The sequence below is a fragment of the Sus scrofa genome, chromosome 7, assembly GCF_054392235.1.
Source record: "Sus scrofa isolate SSC_HxYL_T2T_F1_AM1 chromosome 7, Sscrofa_HxYL_maternal_Yorkshire_Landrace_v2.0, whole genome shotgun sequence".
In the NCBI taxonomy this organism is placed as follows: domain Eukaryota; kingdom Metazoa; phylum Chordata; class Mammalia; order Artiodactyla; family Suidae; genus Sus; species Sus scrofa.
In genome coordinates this window covers 9,575,108-9,594,117 of record NC_139389.1, presented here as the reverse complement: position 1 = coordinate 9,594,117, position 19,010 = coordinate 9,575,108, and the positions used below count along the sequence as shown (strand labels likewise).

General features: G+C 44.7%; 1 protein-coding gene across 20 annotated transcripts in view; it reads right to left on the bottom strand.

Annotated features, from left to right (window-relative positions):
- The window catches only part of PHACTR1 (phosphatase and actin regulator 1), a 560,191-nt gene that overhangs the window by 96,439 nt on the left and 444,742 nt on the right, over nucleotides 1-19,010 (bottom strand). The gene's annotated exons all lie outside the window — the stretch shown is intronic.

Here is a 19,010-nt window from a genome sequence, read left to right as displayed (position 1 = left end):
GAATATCAGAGAACCAAGAGAACCGGGAACAGCAACAGCACATTTTCATGATGAGGTTTAGGGCAGGAAAAGCTGTTCCTGTGGCTCATTTGGATCGAAGATGCTTGGTTTAAATCTCCAAGAGGAAGCAGGAGTTTGCACTGTCTAACCATGGATTATGAACTTGTCACGAAGGACAATGGGACTGGAGAAAACAGGGGGGGGAACAAAAGTCAAATGTGAGCCGGATGCACATGTACCTAAGGAGGTTAAGTGTGGTGACAGAAGTGGCAGAGGAAGCAAAGCAGAAGTGAGCGCAGGTCCATGTCATGACTTCAATGATGGGACCTAGAAAGCAACGGATCTAGGAGAACTGACCGCAGACCCTGTGCCATCCATTGTCTCCTCTCCCTTGTGAGGCACAAGACATGAAGATGCTGGCAGAATCAGGCTAACACCACACCAAGGAGAGAAGGGCAAGGTCAACTGATAAACACCTGTCGAGGCCCTATCATTAACAATAGGGACCACATACCAAAACCCACCCACTCTCACACATCTGCTGCTCCTCTTTATGATACAGTGAGAACCCACTGCCAGGTCTGCTCTCTCCAAATCCTGGAGCTGACCACACCCTGCCCTGCCTCTCCTCCCACAAGCCAGGCATTGTTGTTAAGTGCTATGGAAAAAACAGACATGCCTTGGGGAAAGAGTGGGGCAAGACATGATGCAGAAACGCAGACAGGGAGGAATTCATGTGAGCTAGCTGATGTGAAAGCTGAGGAAAAGGAGCAAGAGTGAGCAGTTAAGCCCTGAGCAGCGGATGAAGAAAAATAAAAGGTGAAGGAAGACGTAAGATGTGTATTCAGAATAGATGGAGCTCACACAGAGGATCCTGTCTTGCAAAAAGCTTTCTTAACCTTCTAAAAGTACAGTCTATAGAAAAGTGGTGTTCCAGACGGTTGGCTTAAAAGACACATTTAATAAATTTTGCTCTAGCTTGGTTTCTTTAAGAGTTACATCCACCTATAACTGGAAGTCACCTTTGTACCTATCTTATGAGGGGGTCTTTTTAAAACAAATTGTTTTGTTATTGCTGTTTGTTTCACTTTAGGAATATTCTCTGGTTTTAGGGTGGTTGACATCAACGTCGGACCAACTAAATTTCGCAAAGCTTAAGGTTAACAAGTTTCATTTGTTTTAAGTAGATGAATGTCACCATGGGAAATTCTTATGGGCTTTCATGGATATTTATAACAGTTTTTACTTTTTAAAAGCTGAATAAAATTTAGACATTTTGTTCTGAGAGAGCTCAGCGTTCATGGTCCTTTGAAAGTTCAGATTAAAGAGTATTAATTTAACTTCTGGAAATCAAAAACACTTTAATATAAACTTAAGCCTGTAAGAAGGAAGAACAAATCTGATTCCACATGGGATCTGTTTCTTTTGCTTCAACGTTTGTGTTCTATTGCTTTTGCTACAAGTTAAGAATGTTGCCTATAGCCTGAAATAGACAAAAGAAACTAGAACCATTTAAATAAATAAACAAGCACGCGGGCGTGCACACACACACACACAGAGTCATGTACATATTTATTTATTTAGGTTATATAAGCGGGAAGCCAGATGGATAGTTTTAAATTACTCTTAAACTTTTAGATTTTTAATTTGCAGGGGGGGAAAAAAAGTTTACACCCAATATAAGAAAAAAAAAAAAAAACAACAGCATAAGGGTGAAATAGGAATACAGCTAATAAAAGAATGGCTATTCCAAGTATTCAGAGTATTTGTACCAATAAATAAAAATCAAGTCCCAGGTGCCACTTGTGAAATGCACAGACTGGCTGGGAATGACAGAAATGCAAGTGAAATGACCCTGTGGGTGATGATGACCCATAACCACGTGTCTGAAACAAAGTCAAGTAGAAAAGCAGGAACGGAGACACAATGGGCATGTTGATTACAATGACCTTGAAAGGAATGAGTGCAAGTTGGCAAAGTTCTGAAGTGCACCTGGCACCCTAGGAGTGGTGCTTAATGGTCACTCACATTTGTTTCTGTAAAGATGCTTGCATGTATAAGGAAGAAAACAAACACGGCAAATTAAATGAAAACAATAGTTCTGTTGGAGGAGAAGACTCCTTCCTCTGCTTGAGGAGGTATTTTCCCCGAGCCCAGCTTCTTCCTCCTTTCCCTGAGTGACCTCATTGCTTAGGAGGCAACCACTGGACCCTGTTTCTCCACCAGGCGGAGGAAATCTATCCAAATGGTGAGCACAGCCCACCCCGGACCAGTATTGTTTCAAGACTCTGACTTCTGACTCTCCCTCCCGATGGGGGATCCCAGACCCAGGCTTGGAGGGAGGACGTAAAGGGAGTTACCAGGCCCATCACTGGCTCCCTCCAGGCCGGCCTTTATCAGTAGCAGAGGGGATACCCTACTTTAATCTCCCATTGGTCTTATCTCTCAGATGGTTCAGAAACTCAGAGAGGGAAGAAGAGGGGTAACACTGGACCACTCAGATCCTTAACACGCTGGAGACGTGAGGGAAGAGAATGCTTTTTCCATCACTGTGGCTCAGCGGTAATAAACCTAATTAGTAACCAAGAGTATATGGGATATATGAAGATCCCTGGCCTTGCTCACTGGGTTAAGTATCCAGTGTTACTGTGGGCTGTGGTGTAGGCTTGGAGCCCATGTTGCTGTGGCATAGGCTGGCAGGTGCAGCTCCGATTCTACCCTTAGCCTGGGAACTTCCATAGGCCACATGTGTGGCCCTAAAATGCCAAAAAGAAAAAAAAAAAAAAAGAAAAAGGACTCCATTGCCAAGGTGACAGGAAGGATGGTGTTATAAACGATACTCTCCCAGGAGGCTGGCCTGTCAATAAACAGAGGTGCGCTGGTGAGCAGCCTTATCTCATTCTCGGGGGGGCTGGGGGGGGGTGGAGAAAGGGAACAGGTAGTGGAAAGAAGCCAGATTCTGAGCACATGGATGGCTGAGTTCTTGTTTTTGCCATCACGAGCTTGCAAAGAGTCACAACTTCTGGGACCTCAGTTTCTAAACAGCTGAGTTAGATGCTGCCCAACTTCCTTCCAGACCAAAGTATGTATTATCTTCATGACAAGTGCAAGAAATGAGACTAAGCGCCCCCCCCGCAAAAAAAAAACCTTGCAAATAACCCTGAAAATAAGAGATAAGGTAAACTAGCAAATTATTTCATACTCAGGTTTTCTTTTTTTTTTCATACAGCGTCCTCAGTTTGGGCATATTACCATAAGAACTAGGGGCCACATTGATTTTATGGAAATTGTTAGCCCAATAAAGCCTTATATTTTTGTTTAGAAAAAACTGGCAAGTCAAGTTTTAGTGGATAGCTAGAGACTTGTGTTGTACATAAGAAGTCTCTATACACAGTAGAAAGACATGGAGGAAGAAGAGATGAAAAGATGGTAAAAGAAATATTTTTGGAATAATTTGAACATCAAGCACCACACTGGACATCTTCCATACAGTTGCAACGACAATATTTTGTAAACAGTATGTCAGGAATTGATTATGTTCCAGGCTCTTTTTCACTATATATATATATGCACATATACACACATATTATATATACAACATATATAATATATATGACATATATAACAATCCGATAAAATTGGTACCAAAATTATCTTTAGTGTATAAAGAAAACTGAGCACTAGGTGACTTAAGTAACTTGTGCAAAGTCATAAACTAGTAGATACCGAGTTAGTACATAGTAAGAGTGAGCGTGTGACCTCCATTAATGATTGACTTTAAAATTTTAATTCTTAAAGGATGGCAAAATAGACCAATCCTTTATAAATGACATGTAGTTGCCAGGATTAACATTCTCATTCTGCTAGGGTTCGTACTTGTCCTAGAGAAGAACAACAAACAACATCATGAAATTGCGGTTACAGCGATGCTTCTTCTACTCGAAAGGAAAATGATTATGTCAGTGAAGCATCATGTGACAATTTTAGCCTGAAAACACGAGGAAGTGGCTGCCCCGCTGCCTCTCTGATGGTAACACAAATGTGCAGAAGTCACACATGGACGCCTGTGAGGAGTCAAACACGTCTTAACTCACTGCCATCACCTTTGTCTGTATCATTAAAGCAAAGTCCAAAAGCGAGGACCCCTGTGTTAAAGCAAAGACCCATCTTTACGGAGACATGGAAGAAAAGCCCTAACGCAAGCATTTGCTAATTGTTTTTTTCCCTCGGAGACAAACGCTGCTGTTTAGCCTCTTTCATGTTTTCACTGTAGCATCCCAGCCATGCTCTTGGACCAAAAGGGGCCTCTCCACTGAGTAGCTGATGGGTTACTCCCTAGGGCTACAGGCACTTTCCACAGACATACCTGGTGGTGGTGAGTCATAAAATAACGACTGCATCCAATGTCTCCCCCCACCACCCCGTTTTTAAAAATTCTAGTTGATTTACAATGTTGTGCTCATGTTGAGCAACGTGACTCAGTCATACGCATCTATACATTCTTTTTTAAATATATTATTTAGCATCCAGGAGATTGGATACAGTTCCGGATGCTACAGAGCAGGGCCTTATTGTTTATCCATTCTAAATGTAACAGTTTACATCTATTAACCCCAAACTCCCAGTCCATCCTGCTCCCTCCTGCCTCCCCCTTGGTAACCACAAGTCTGTTCTCTCAGCAAGTCTGTTTCTGTTTTGTAGACAGGTTCATTGGTGCCACATTTTAGATTCTATAATATCTTTTTTTTTTTTTTTTGTCTTTTGTCTTTTTGTTGTTGTTGTTGTTGCTATTTCTTGGGCTACTCTCATGGCATATGGAGGTTCCCAGGCTAGGGGTCTAATCGGAGCTGTAGCCACCAGCCTACGCCAGAGCCACAGCAACGCAGGATCTGAGCCGCATCTGCAACCTACACCACAGCTCATGGCAACGCCGGATCGTTAACCCACTGAGCAAGGGCAGGGACCGAACCCGAAACCTCATGGTTCCTAGTCGGATTCGTTAACCACTGCGCCACGGGAACTCCATATCTTTTTTTTTTTTTGACACGGATACACTTTTTCCATGAAAGTAGGAAAAAATTCACCCATTAAGGGGGCACAGGCATTGTTCTGTAACCCACAGAGATGCCATTTTCACAGTAATATCCAGAGCTTTGAAAAGCTCTGTTAATCCCAACAACCTTTTAAATTGTTGCCATCAAAGCCCCTAGCTACTCTCATTGTCAGCAAAACCATGTGCCAAGCAAGTTAGCTAAGAAATAATTTATCGAAGGATTTGAGTGAAAGATTAAAAGCTTTCAACTTAAGAAGCTGGAAATGGCTCCCCGGCCACTGGAGACTTTTTCTTCAGTTTGCCAGAATTCAGGGCGTTGATGCTGTAAACTAAACGGTGCTACAGATATCGCGGTGCAGAGTTTTAAACACAGAGAGAGGAGTTCAGAGCGTTAAGGAACCCCACTTGTATCCACGAGGACAAGGGTTCGATCCCTGGCCTTGCTCACTGGGTTAACGATCCCGTATTGCCGAGAGCTGTGGTGTAAGTTGAAGATGTGGCTCAGATTTGGTGTTGCGGTAGCTGTGGTGTAGACCGGCGGCTGCAGGTCTGATTGAACCCCCAGCCTGGGAACCTCCATATGCCGTGGGTTGCAGCCCTAAAAAGACAGCAAACGAACAAACATACACAGAAAGCAATACATTTCTATCAACACTGTGGATTTACTACTTAAGGTATTTGAGTCTCACGCATTTAAAAAGACAAACTGAAAGTCTTCTTTGCAAAAACAAAATCGACAGTGTGTCCCTCTTCGGGTGCATGTTCCTTCCCAGTGAGGAAAAGTCATGGTAAGCGTGTGTCTGTGTGTCTAAACGCACCTGTGTACCACCAGGATTTAAGGCAGACGCTGCCGGATGCTATAGGATCACGGAACCTATATTTTTGGAATCCACAAGTTAGAGAATCTTCCAATTTATCTTTTTTTTTTTCTTTTCAGGGCTGTACCTGAGTCACAGGGAGGTTCCCAGGTTAGGGGTCGCATCAGAGCTGCAGTTGCCAGCCTACACCACAGCCACAGAAATGTGGGATCCCAGCCTCATCTGTGACCTGCACCGCAGCTCATGGAAGTGCTGGATTCCTGACCCACTAAGCGAGCCCAGGGATTGAACCCGCATCCTTATGGATACTAGTTGGGCTGCTGAGCCACAACGGGAACTCCCTATCTTTTATTTTTATTTGCAGCCAGAGGTCTATAGATTATTCTGACTCGCTTACATGGAAGAACAACTGTCAAGTGCCATGAGGTTCCTTTCTGTCTGACAAAGGCTTCGTCGTGACTCTCAGAATCCTTTTGAACCTACTCCCTTGAAAATCTCTGCAAGATGGATTTCAAGCTCAGGCTGTAATTCATTCCATGACACTCTGATTAGATTATTTTAAACACAAGGGAATGGGCACATGTTTTTGTGCTTGGAGAATCACCTTGCCTTTTTTTTTTTTTTTTTTTGTCTTTTTGCCATTTCTTGGGCCGCTCCTGCGGCATATGGAGGTTCCCAGGCTAGGGGTCGAATCGGAGCTGTAGCTGCCAGCCTACGCCAGAGCCACAGCAACGTGGGATGCGAGCCGAGTCTGCGACCTACACCACCGCTCACGGCAAACGCTGGATCGTCAACCCACTGAGCAAGGGCAGGGATCGAACCCGCAACCTCATGGTTCCTAGTCGGATTCGTTAACCACTGCGCCACGGGAACTCCTCACCTTGCTTTTTAAAATAATTCTTGTTGTTCTGGATATAATATCCTATTTTGATGTTAATATTTTTTCCCTCTTGCCCAGAGGCCTTTGCCTAAAACTACTGAATATTCGAGCTGCAATGACTTCCCATCACAAAAGTGGCAGTGACCTTGGGAAGCCTGTTTTAGTTGCACTTCCCTGTAGCTGTTTCCTGCTGGATTTATCAGCATTTTCTGCCTTTGACTGGACCTCCTGGTCAGCAAACCACAGCTCATGTGCATTCTTGGCTGCTTCCTCCCACTGCAAACATCTCATCGTGCCAAAATGTGGTATCTGTCTCCCAGAGGTTTTTCTGTCCTCAGTCCCGGGTCCAGTTATTCTCCTCGCCAGTGTTCCCCCCAAGCCCCCTGGTTCTCGCATCATCTATCCTGAGGACATATGATGGTTCTGATCACTAGTTCCAAACAATGACTCTTCTCTCCAAGGTTTGCAGCTGCAAGAGGATTTACCGGCTTGCTATTCCGGGGCATTTTGATATTAAAAATGCACCTGGGGCATCTACATTTCACTGAATGTAAAATGAACGGAGTGACAAGTTTCTCTCCTAGGCTCTTGTATGATAATGTGAATTGCACAGAATCATATGCTGCTGTGCAAGGGGCCTTTCATCGCTGATAGAGCATCCAAGATTTTAAACAATCTTCAATGGCTGGAGTCGGAGGAGGAAAATGATAGGGGTGTGCCATTTCAAAACTGAAGCAGCTCCGTTTCTCTAGCTGGGCTCTTGGACAGGGTGCCTGCCTGCCATGTGTGCGTGACTACGGTTCTAGCGCAAATGAAATACAATTTAAAGTGTAGTTGCTCGGTCAGACCAGCCACATCTGAAGTGTTCAACCACCAAGCAAAGATGATGGAACATGGCTCTTATTGCCGAAAATTGTACTGGACAGCCCTGCTCAAGGTAGACTTAAAAAAATCACAAAAAATGGGCATAACGAAGGTGCAAAAGTGAACCTATTTCTGGATCTGGGAGATTGCAACGACGTTGCTACACTCGTCCACATCACAAGGAACGGTCAGTTCAGTGGAAAATCCTTCCTTTAGAGAAGATGCAGTGGTGGGAGGGCTGAAATGCAAGGAGGAAAAATGTGCTTGAGGGTACAAGTGGATGGCGGGGTCCCTGACGCCAGCAACCCACAACTGCATGGCCTTTGGAGAAGTCCTGAAGCCTCACGATGGAATCAGCTTCTCTGGGCAGAAGCAGAGAAAGTCTAGGCTCCGGTGAAGGGGCACTGGCAAGAGGATACGGGCATCTTAGAAGAGCAGAGGAGCCGTCCAGGCCAGATGTCTGGTGGGGACCATCGCTGACTTACTGAGCACGTACTGACCCCCCAACAATCCTACGAGAGGATGAGCAAGGGCAGAACGGATTGAAGAGTATGCACACATGGGTGTTTGCAGAGAGGCTAGGAGGACCCGCAGGTTAGTAACAGGCTGTTTTGGATCAAGCAGGCTGGAGGCTGGGAGCAGCACAAAAGGATGAAAGCAAAGCAAGGCTTTGCTGACTGCACAGTCTAGGATCCTGGGTTATTTTCACTCAGAAAACAGCCTTCAGGAGATGAGGAGCTGCCCTGGACCTCGTACAGACAGAAGATGAGGTTACTGGGACCAGAATCCTGGGGCTCCCAGGAGAGTGCAGCTGTTTTACAGATATTTAGGTGAAGGTTAAGGCTGAATGCCTAGCTTTTTTTTTTTTTTTTTCCTTTGCTTTTTAGGGCTGCACTAGTAGCATAAAGAAGCTTCCAAGCTAGAGGTCGAACCAGCCACAGCCACAGCCACAGCCACACCAGATCCAAGCAGCATTTGCAATCGACACCACAGCTCACAAAAACACTGGATCCTTAACCCACTGAGTGAGACCAGGGATTGAACCTGCATGCTCATGGATACTAGTCAGGCTCGTTACTGCTGAGCCACAACTGGAACTCCCTGAATGCCCTACTGATTTGTCTAATTCTACATGAGTCCTAGGCAAATGTATGAAGTCAGGAAAGTTTTTCTAATTAGGACCATCTTTCCTTTTATTAGCTATTACCTCCCAGAGTTTGGTGTGTCCTCTCATCATGAACAGGTTACAGGTCAGTACAGGGTAGTGGCTGTGGAATGAGCAAGCATCAGAAGTGGACACATTGGTCAGAACGGCCATCAATAAAAAGTCTACAAACAATAAGCGCTGGAGAGGGTGTGGAGAAAAGGGAACCCTCCTGCACTGTTGGTGGGAATGTAAATTGGTACAACCACCATGGAGAACAGCATAAAGGCTCCTTAAAAAACTAAAAATAGAACTACCACAGGATCCTGCAGTCTCATTCCTGGGAATTTATCCGGAGGAAACCATCATTCAAAAAGATACATGCACCCCAATGTTCACTGCAGCACTATTTACAGTAGCCAAGCCATGGATGCACCTACATGTCCAATGACCGATGAATGGATAAAGATACGGTGTATTTACACAATGTAATATTACTCAGTGATAAAAAAAAAAAGAATGAAATAACGCCATGTGCACCAACATGGATAGACCTTGAGATTGTCACACTAAGTGAGGTAAGCCAAAGACAAATATCATATATCACTTACATATATACATTAAAAAATGATACAAATGAACTTAAATACAAAACAGAAACAGACCCACAGGCATAGAAACCAATCTTAGAGTTACCAAAGGGGAAAGGATGGGGGGGGCATAAATTAGAAGTTTGGGATTAACATATACACACATAGGAGTTCCCGTCGTGGCGCAGTGGTTAGTGAATCCGACTAGGAACCATGAGGTTGCGGGTTCGGTCCCTGCCCTTGCTCAGTGGGTTAACGATCCGGCATTGCCGTGAGCTGCGGTGTAGGTTGCAGACGCGGCTCGGATCCCGCGTTGCTGTGGCTCTGGCGTAGGCCGGTGGCTACAGCTCCAATTGGACCCCTAGCCTGGGAACCTCCATATGCCAAGGGAGTGGCCCAAGAAATAGCAAAAAAAAAAAAAAAAAAAAAAAAAAAAAAAGACAACATATACACACATATACACATAACTACAACAGATAACCAAAAAGGACCTACATACAACACAAGGAATTATGTTATCTTATAATAATCTATATCTTATAATAATCTACAAGGGAAGAAAATCTGAAAAAGATCTTACAATAAGATCTTATAATACTGTATCTTTTAGTATCTTATAATAATCTTATATATCTTATAATATTATATATTTTACCTACTATATTAGATTATCTTATATAAGCTATATAAGTACCCTGTAATTATAAGGGAAGAAAATCTGAAAAAAATAGATATATATGTGTGTATAACTGCATCACTTTGCTGTACACCTGGCTGTAAATCAACTATACTTCAATTTAAAAAAAGACGTGAACAATGATGCTCCCCATGCCTGAGGTCCCCTGCCCTGGCCTGTTCATAGGTGGGACCCAGGATGTGCGGTTGGGAATGGTCTTCCAAGGATAACTTTTATTAGGTAGCAGCTCTTGGGAGTTGACGGTACCTACAACAGTTTGGCTTATGAAAACGTCTATCAAAATTAGAGGAAAAAAAAAATCCAGTGATTATTTCTAAAAATTCTAGTCAATTAGAAAGGAGAATAATTCTGGAGAACCACTGAAGCAAGATGTTCTTGGTCTTACAAAGAGAAATCAAGAAACAGGAAAGCCCTCTCTCTCTCCTCTGGTCTTGCGTCTGCATGTAATGCTGGAACTATGGCAGCTCTCTTGTTACCATGAGGGGTTAGAGCCTGAGGATGGCATCCCTTCGCCATGTCCTGAGCTGATGAATTAACCAGCCCTACCACTGGATTTTATGATGTGAGCCATTCATTCATTCATTCACTCCTTCATGTAATAAATATTCATGAGCGCCGAAAAATGCCAAGGGTTGCTCAAGGCATTTGGGATACTTTCGAGGAGAATCCATGGAAGATCATTGGTCGAAATGTGTTTACTGCTTTAGCCTCCTTAGGTTTTTTTGTTACCTGAAGCCATAAGCATTTTAACTTACACCCTGCTGATGGCACAAGGGCTTCACAGGTAACTAAAAGGCCTACAATGAAATGGCATAAAAATCAATAAAAGGACATTTCTTATTTAAGTGTGTCTGTTTTGATGCTCTGGATCTTTTTTTTTTTTTTTTCTGTGCTGATCACTGTCTCTTGGCTTCTATAATGCTACCCATTTCTGGTTTACTTCCTATTTTTCTGTGTACGTCTCAGTCTTTGAGGGTTTTACTTATTCTTAGACTTTTTTTTTTTTTTTTAATTTCCAGATCATTCAATGCTGAGGTACCAAGGGGTTTCCCATCAGGGCCACTTTATTTTCTTATTCATCTCCTCGGAGAAATGCCATCGATCTGTATGACTTCATAACATTCACACACAGACAATTCCGAACCTGCATCTCCAAGCTAGATCTCCCTCGAGTTTCAAATCTGCTGAGACATGTGGAGATCTCAGACTCAATGTGGTCAAACGATCGTGATATTCTGTGCCCCAAACGCATTTCTCTTAGGTCCTCGGCTCACAAATGGCCCCTGTAGTACCTGTCCATCAAGTAGCCAAGCCAGAATCCTGAGTGTCAGCCTCCTTCTCCCCTTCGCTCCCCAAAACTGAGCAGCCCCAGGCCCTCTGACTCCATCTCCTATGGTTCTCCAGCCAGTCCTCTCCCCCCATCCCACTACCCTCATTCCTGCAACCTCCCAACACATCATCCAAAGCCCAGCAACGGTCTGCGAGCTGGTCTCCTTAGCTCACACCTTGGTCTCCCTTCAAGTCCTTCTCCCAAACAGGCAGAGTGATGAGGCTGCAAATCTGATCGTTTGCCTCCTTATCACTGCAAAACCCTGCCAGAGTTCCTCTCTGCTCTCAGGACGAAGAATAAGCAACTCCTATGGTTTTCCTGCCTGCAGGACCAGCTCTGACCACTGTACGGACAGGCTGGCCACTCTCTCTCCTTCTCTATCCCCAACCTGGTGCCTCCCCACAGGCGAATCCTTCTATTATAATATTCGTCTACACAGCCCACCTTCTCTAGGATAACCCTCATTAGCCTTCAGGCTTCCTCTAAGATACCATCCTTCTGGAAAGCTTCTATTCTACAAGCTCAGGTGGGTGATGCTCCCATGTGCCCCTGAATTTCCTCATCATAAGCACAAAGCACCTGAACCCATTCTGGGGCTTTAAGTTCTGTTAGGGGAGCCCACCTTGACCCCTAGCATTTCTGGCGCCCCGAACGATGCCTGCAACCTAACAGGAAATCAAGAGACACACAAGAGAGGAATACGTTTGTTGGGGAATGCTTGCTCACCACTATAATAATATTTTCATGATTTTTTTTTTGACTTGGGATAGTGATTTTCTGAAAGAACCATGTTGCTTAAGAGAATCTGGATTACCACATCACTTTATTCTGTATTTTACCATTTAAATTGCTTTCCATTTGCCCCACGAGGCCAAGCCACTGCATTAGGCACTGAGATGAGACAGAAATGACTGCATGTCTGAGGCCAAAAGGAAACACCCTCTTCATTTTCACATGGTTACTCCAAATCACAGCTTCCAGAAGATGCCATTTCTAGGTGAGACATCAGAAAACAGCTAAAAATGTGACAAAATAACAGTGCCTAGTAAAGGCTGTGAAAAGCATTTCCCATAAACTTGAAGACTTTAAAAGTCTATGCACCTGGGATACCAGATAAACAACAGAACTTAAAAGGCTCAAACCTATTACATTCATCTCCTCTGATACAGGCGAGAGCTGTTATTTTTATTTTTAAAAGATGATGACCTTTTAATTTAAATATCAGGCCTTTTTCCTGTGAATGCTGGAAGTGGGGGAGAGGAAGTTGTGGAACACAGCCTCTGCTTAAAAGAGTTGTCCATTTCAGGGAGCTGCTGCTTGTGTGGATAATTTAAAAAATAACACTTCCAAAGTGGTCACTCTAATTTGATTAAGGGAAAAAGCACATCCCAATGCACTTTATTATTTGCTGAGAAATGAGATCGCCAATTCCCAGCACAGAGTGGAAACAGAAGTCGCTCGTTGGCACACAATCGGTTCTGTCGTCCTGTGCCCCCTGGTCTTTGTGGTCTTCTGGTGGGACTATCTCCCCCCTCCCCGCCCTCCCCAAGGGTCCTGGTGTGACAGCAGTGAGTGGCCACCTGGGAACCAGGGCAGTGGCAGCAGCAGTCTAACTTAGATCTCTGCAGTCTCACTTAGATCCCAGCTCCCTGCTCCCATTTGGGGTGTGGACACATGTAATGTGCAGTGGCGACAGCGTGTCATTCCACAGAGAGAGGTGGTCCCTTTTCCCCCGCCTCCCTCCCGATACATGATATAGCCACTCATGTGAATTAAACATATCCATACTGCATGAAGCAAGGGACAGGATGTGACAGAACTGAGACTTCATTGGAAAATCCAACAATGAAAATATAGTACAATCACCTGACATGCTTTAAACACAGAATTATGCTTATGTGTAGAGCTCATTGGCAATAACCCCTAATAGCAATATGTATTAAGAGCCACTGATGACCAATGGGCAACATAATCATATTTTTTGTGTGTGTAATCCTATAAATTCCGAATGAAGGAATTGAGCAGGGGTTTTCAGAGCCCACACTCACTGGCCATGAACCCTTAGGTGCGTCTATTACCTTGCTGGCCTGCAGGTGCTTCACCTGTGCACTGGAAAAATAACAGAAGCCAGGCCAGGTGAGATCCTTGCCAAGTCTGAGAAAACATCATCACAATTTTACTAACGGTCAAACGGTTCACTGTTTTCAGGACATTTTCTCCCCAACACTTAAAAGCCACTATTTGTAAATAGAGTATTCGACATCCACGACATGAATATACACACAAGGTAATAGTGCCTATTGAAATAACAGGCAATAAACTTTTATGGACCACACACATGAATCAACAAGGGGGATCAGTTTCACTCTTCCGGATTCTGTCAATGCAGGTGGACAAACCAAGTTGTGTGTACATGCAATCGCCTCAGGCTGCTATTTGTTGTCACTTTGTTTTTTTTTGGCCGTGCCTGTGGCATGCAGAAGTTCCCAAGCCAGGGACTGAACCCAGGACACAGCAGCAACCTGAGTGAGCCACAGCAGTGACAACACTGGATCCTTAACCACTAGGCTACCAGGGAACTCCTATTGTTGTTTTATTTTTTCAATAAACATATACTGAGCATCAACTATGTGCCAGGCACGACTGCCAGCAGTCAGATGCCTACAACCTCAGTGAACAAGCCAGACAAGGATCCTGCCCCACCTGACGAAGCTCATATTTCAGTGAGGAAAGACTGATGAGAAAAAGGCTAACACAACACATAAGCAACTTACAGAGCACGCTGGCAGGTGATAAGAGACAGAAGGGGAAAAAAAAAAAAAGAGAACAAGAGAGAGAGAACACAGGAGAGCAGGGTGAGGGGCCATGGACTCATGGGAGGAGGTGACAATTTGAAATCTGGGGCCCCAGGCAAGCTTCAATGAGAAGGTGGCATCTGAGCAAAGGCTTGAAAAAGGAAGGAACCATGTGGGTGGATCTCGGGGGGAACGGGTTCCAGGATGAGAGTGCAGCCAAGGCCAATGTCAGGGCTAGAAAGCAGGGCTGGGGAGATGCCACAGAGAGGAAGTTTCGAGAAGGTATGGCCAGGGAGTTGAAGCCAACTGAAGAGGCTGGACGGCAGATCGTGGAGGGTTTTGTATGGCGCTGCAGGAATGTGGAACTTCTCTGAGGGAGGTGGGGAGCCACTGCACGCGCTGGGCAGAGGGGGATGTGCTCTGATTGACAGAGAACAGAGAGAGAGACAAATGCAATACAAAGGCTTTACTTTAAAAGAAACATACTGAGGGGCTTAAAGACATTATTAGCTTGTACATTAGGTGATAGGTTGTTTAGAAGTAATAGCAGAACCAATGCCCCCGCTGCAGCCACCCACCACTGCATGTAGGTCTCTGTGCAAATATCACCTCCTCCAGAGGTCCTCCGTGATTGCACTTATAGAAAATCTTGGCTCCCCCTTTGATTTTATCTCCTATCCTGCTGCTTTGTCTGTCTTTAGAGTGATTATTACTCCTTGGCAACATACCATATGCTTATTTAATTATTTCCTATCTCCTTTAGTAGGACGTAAACTCAGAGGAGGTGTAGATTTTGCTCTTTTGGTTATCATTGTAGCTCAACACCCAGACCACCTGGCCCAGAGGGGCACTTGGCACCAACTTGTTGAATGAATGAATGAATGAATGAATGAATGAAGGTTCCAGGAATCTAGGAGAACCCTTAAGTTCTAATTAAAAAAAATACACTTTGGGAGTTCCCACTGTGGTGCAATGGGATTGGCAGCATCTTTGCAGAGCCAGAATGCAAGTTTGATCCCCGCACTGGCATAGTGGGTTACAAAGGATCTGGTGTTGCCCCAGCTGCGGCGTAGATCAGATCCCTGGCCTGGGAACTCTGTATGCTGTGGGGCAGCCAAAAAAGAAAAAAAAAAATTGACTTTGAAATTGGGCAATAGTTAAAAATAAGCTGTTTATAAATATATTGGTTATTTTCCACCATTAGGCTACCTTAATATTTTTACTCTCTAGAGTGATGATGGTTCACTGTAATGTTTACACTGTATTTTTGACAAAATTGCTTTATCCATATTGTGGAAAATTTGGAACACATAAGAAAAAGAATTTAAAGGTTTCTGTTCCTACTACATTGTGACTAATGACTTAAAATTTTCTTTGTATGTAGTATTCAAAATTTGCTGCATTTTTACATGGCCATAATATATCCAGTGATTAAACAACTTTTTTTTTGATTTTTCAAGTTTTATCTAAATTTTTTTCTGAACATTAAATGTGCACGATGCTATATGAAACCAATAAAAAACTGCAAGCCATCCAGTAGCTTCTGCTCTTTCATATACATTCGATTAAGAAAAGGATTCCTGAGCTAGCTCATACAGATAGTGAGAAAATTTCCCCTCTTCAATCCAGGCTCTCATTTGGCCTGATTTAAACCTTATTGGCCAGTTTGAGATTTTAACCTGCTAAGAAAACTCTAAAGAATTTTGAGAACTCATTCATCTGAGTTCTTCCTGCCCAGTCACACATCTCCTATTGCTACCTTTCTCTTTTCTATCAACGAGGAAGGTATTATTAAGCAAAATCAATGACACAAAGAATTGGAGGAGAAAAGCTTCTCTTCACCACGTTAGCAATATCAGGCATAAAAGAGCTTAATTGCAACATGAACAGGGGCTGGCCCTTGGGGATGGGCTGACGCAGTAACTGCGAATTAACGGGCAGCCGTCTGTGACAGCACAGCTTGGGTGGAACCGGTGTCGCTGCCAGGCGACCAGGGTCACGTGTGCTCACACAGGAGGGGGTGCCAACGTGAGGGATGACCAGCCAGGCAATGTGGAAGGGCTGCTGAAGGTCTATGAAATTTATCTTTGAAACAAACAACTCGGAGAGTGATAAAGGGCTCGTTGCCACTTGGCTGTTCACTCAGGTGGCAGCCTTACAATTTTATGTGTTTTACTTACTAGAATCCCAGATACAGGCAGTTGAATGATGGGGAAGGGACGTGTTTAGAGCCTAAGGGGAGGCAGGGTGCAGGGGTGAGAAGGCAAATGAGTCAAGCATCAGGGGGCTGAGTCCTCGGCCACCCATGCTGGTAAGACCATTATGGGGGTTGAAGATCCTGGCACCTCAGATAAAAGGGGGACCATGATGTCCCTTCCTAACGTGGGGGCCTGAACTAGGCATGTAAGAGTTTCAAAAACTTATAAAGGGAGTTCCCACTGTGGCTCAGTGGATTAGGAACCTGACTAGTATCCGTGAGGATGCGGGTTCCATCCCTGGCCTCGTTCCGTGGGTTAAGGATCTGGTGTTGCCGAGACCTGCAGTATAGGCTGCCAACGCAGCTTGGATCTGGCGTGGCTGTGGCTGTGGTGCAGGCCGGCAGCTGCAGCTCTGATTGGACCCCTACCTGGGAGCCTCCATATGCCAGGGGTGCAGCCCTAAAAAAAATAAATAGAAACCATAAAGGGTGATGATGATGAGACCACTTCGACTCACAGTTATGTGAACAATGTCTTGAGAATTTATGGGATAATAACCACTATTCGACTTGACATGTTACGGGTGGAAATGTCACCCACCCCCTCGCCCTTACCAACACCTGACGCTCAAATCCCCATGTGACTGTGTTTAGAGAAAGGGCCTTTAAGGAAGTAACTGAGGTTAAATGAGGTCACAAGACTGGCCCCTGATCCAAGAACTGATTTTCTTATGAAAAGAGGAACAGATACCAGGGGTGCGTGCACACCGCGGAAAGGCTGTGTGAGGACACGGCGCAAAGGTCGCCATCCACAAGCCGAGGAGGAGGCCTCACCAGAAACCAATCCTGCTGGCACCTTGATCTTGGGCTTCCAGCTTCCAAAACGGCGAGGAAATGCATTTCTGTCATTTAAGTCACCCAGGCTGTGGTATTTTGTGATGGCAGCTCTGGCCAACTAACACAGATATGTTATCTCATGGAATCTTCACTGCAATAGTATCTACACTTTGGAATAAAGAAATAGAAGCACAGAGAAGTTAAGCAACTTGACTAAAGTTGCACAGCTTCTCGGCAGTGGAACTGGAATTGAATCCAAACCATCTGATTCCAAGGCCCATGTTCCTCACGGTGGATGGAATGGAATGGAATGTGATGTGACTCATGTCCACAGTGATATTAAATGGATGCTTTGATTAAAAAAAAACAAAACCCACAGCAATTACAAACCCACAGCAAATACAAACTTCCACATCTACTATGGAATGCAGATAGTACATTTTTTTTTTAGTCTTCCTCTTCTCCCCTTCCCACCAACCAAACAGTAAGTATTTTTGTGAGTCGATCCATCTCAAGCATGGAGGCTTGGGGGGCTCTGGCAGCAAGCCGACAAGGTCCCTGTTCTCCTGGGGGTTTTAACAGGTGAGTGAGGAAGGCCAGTTAACAACCGAACAGAACAAAGCAGACAGCGCTAAGCGCAAAGACCAAAATAAAACCAGAAGTTGTGGTGACAAGTGGGGCCAGACTGGCCCTTTCCTCCATTCCAGGGACCAGGTGTGTGCTATGAGATGACCTTGAACGAGACACGACTCTTCATCTTGGGGGAAAGGCATGGTGTGGGCTGGCAGCACCCCCCCCCCAATTTCCTCTACATAATCAGGTTTCTGTTCTAACATTCTGGCTTCTTTGATTAATCCAGGAGGCAATATTTACTCAGGCAATATTTACTCTAACCTACTTATCAGGTGTAATGGAAATAACAAATACTGTAATAAAAGGTGGTCTCCACTTTAGAGGATTCCTGAAGTTTTACAGCAGTGATATAAAGGTTGCATGAAGGAGTTCCCGTCGTGGCGCAGTGGTTAACGAATCCGACTAGGAACCATGAGGTTGCGGGTTCGGTCCCTGCCCTTGCTCAGTGGGTTAACGATCCGGCGTTGCCGTGAGCTGTGGTGTAGGTTGCAGACGCGGCTCGGATCCCGCGTTGCTGTGGCTCTGGCGTAGGCCGGTGGCTACAGCTCCGATTCAACCCCTAGCCTGGGAATCTCCATATGCCGCGGGAGCGGCCCAAGAAATAGCAACAATAACAACAACAACAACAAAAAAAAGACAAAAGACAAAAAAAAAAAAAAAAAGGTTGCATGAAGAAGGGAGGGAGGGGGAAGGGATCATTTAAGCGGATCCGAACAGGCTTTAGCTGTGACAGTAATACTTCTTTCACCCCTTGAATGCGGATCGTGTAATACGATACCTATGGTCAGACACTTCCAGACTCTATCTGGGAGGGAATATGGAGAAAGGAGCTTAGGATGAAAGAGGAAAACATAAGGTCAATTCAAAGGAGGCTGTCGGGGGCTGTACAGCAAGCATGACCTTGCAGCAAAGGGACAGAATCATGGGTGCTTTTTCCCGGGACAGCTTGATCCAGCTGCATCCTCGCATGGCTTTCCCAGAAGGAGAAGGACACAATGACTCGCTAGAGGGATGGCCTGACACCAGGAGGCTCTGATAATTCACAGAGAGGTGAGAAGCGGCTGGAAATAGGACAACTTCACACCCTACCTCCTGCATCCCCTGCCACTAGGGCAAGCGAGATGATGCCACTCTCAACCTGTAGCATTTCAGGGCGGCAATTCATGCTACCA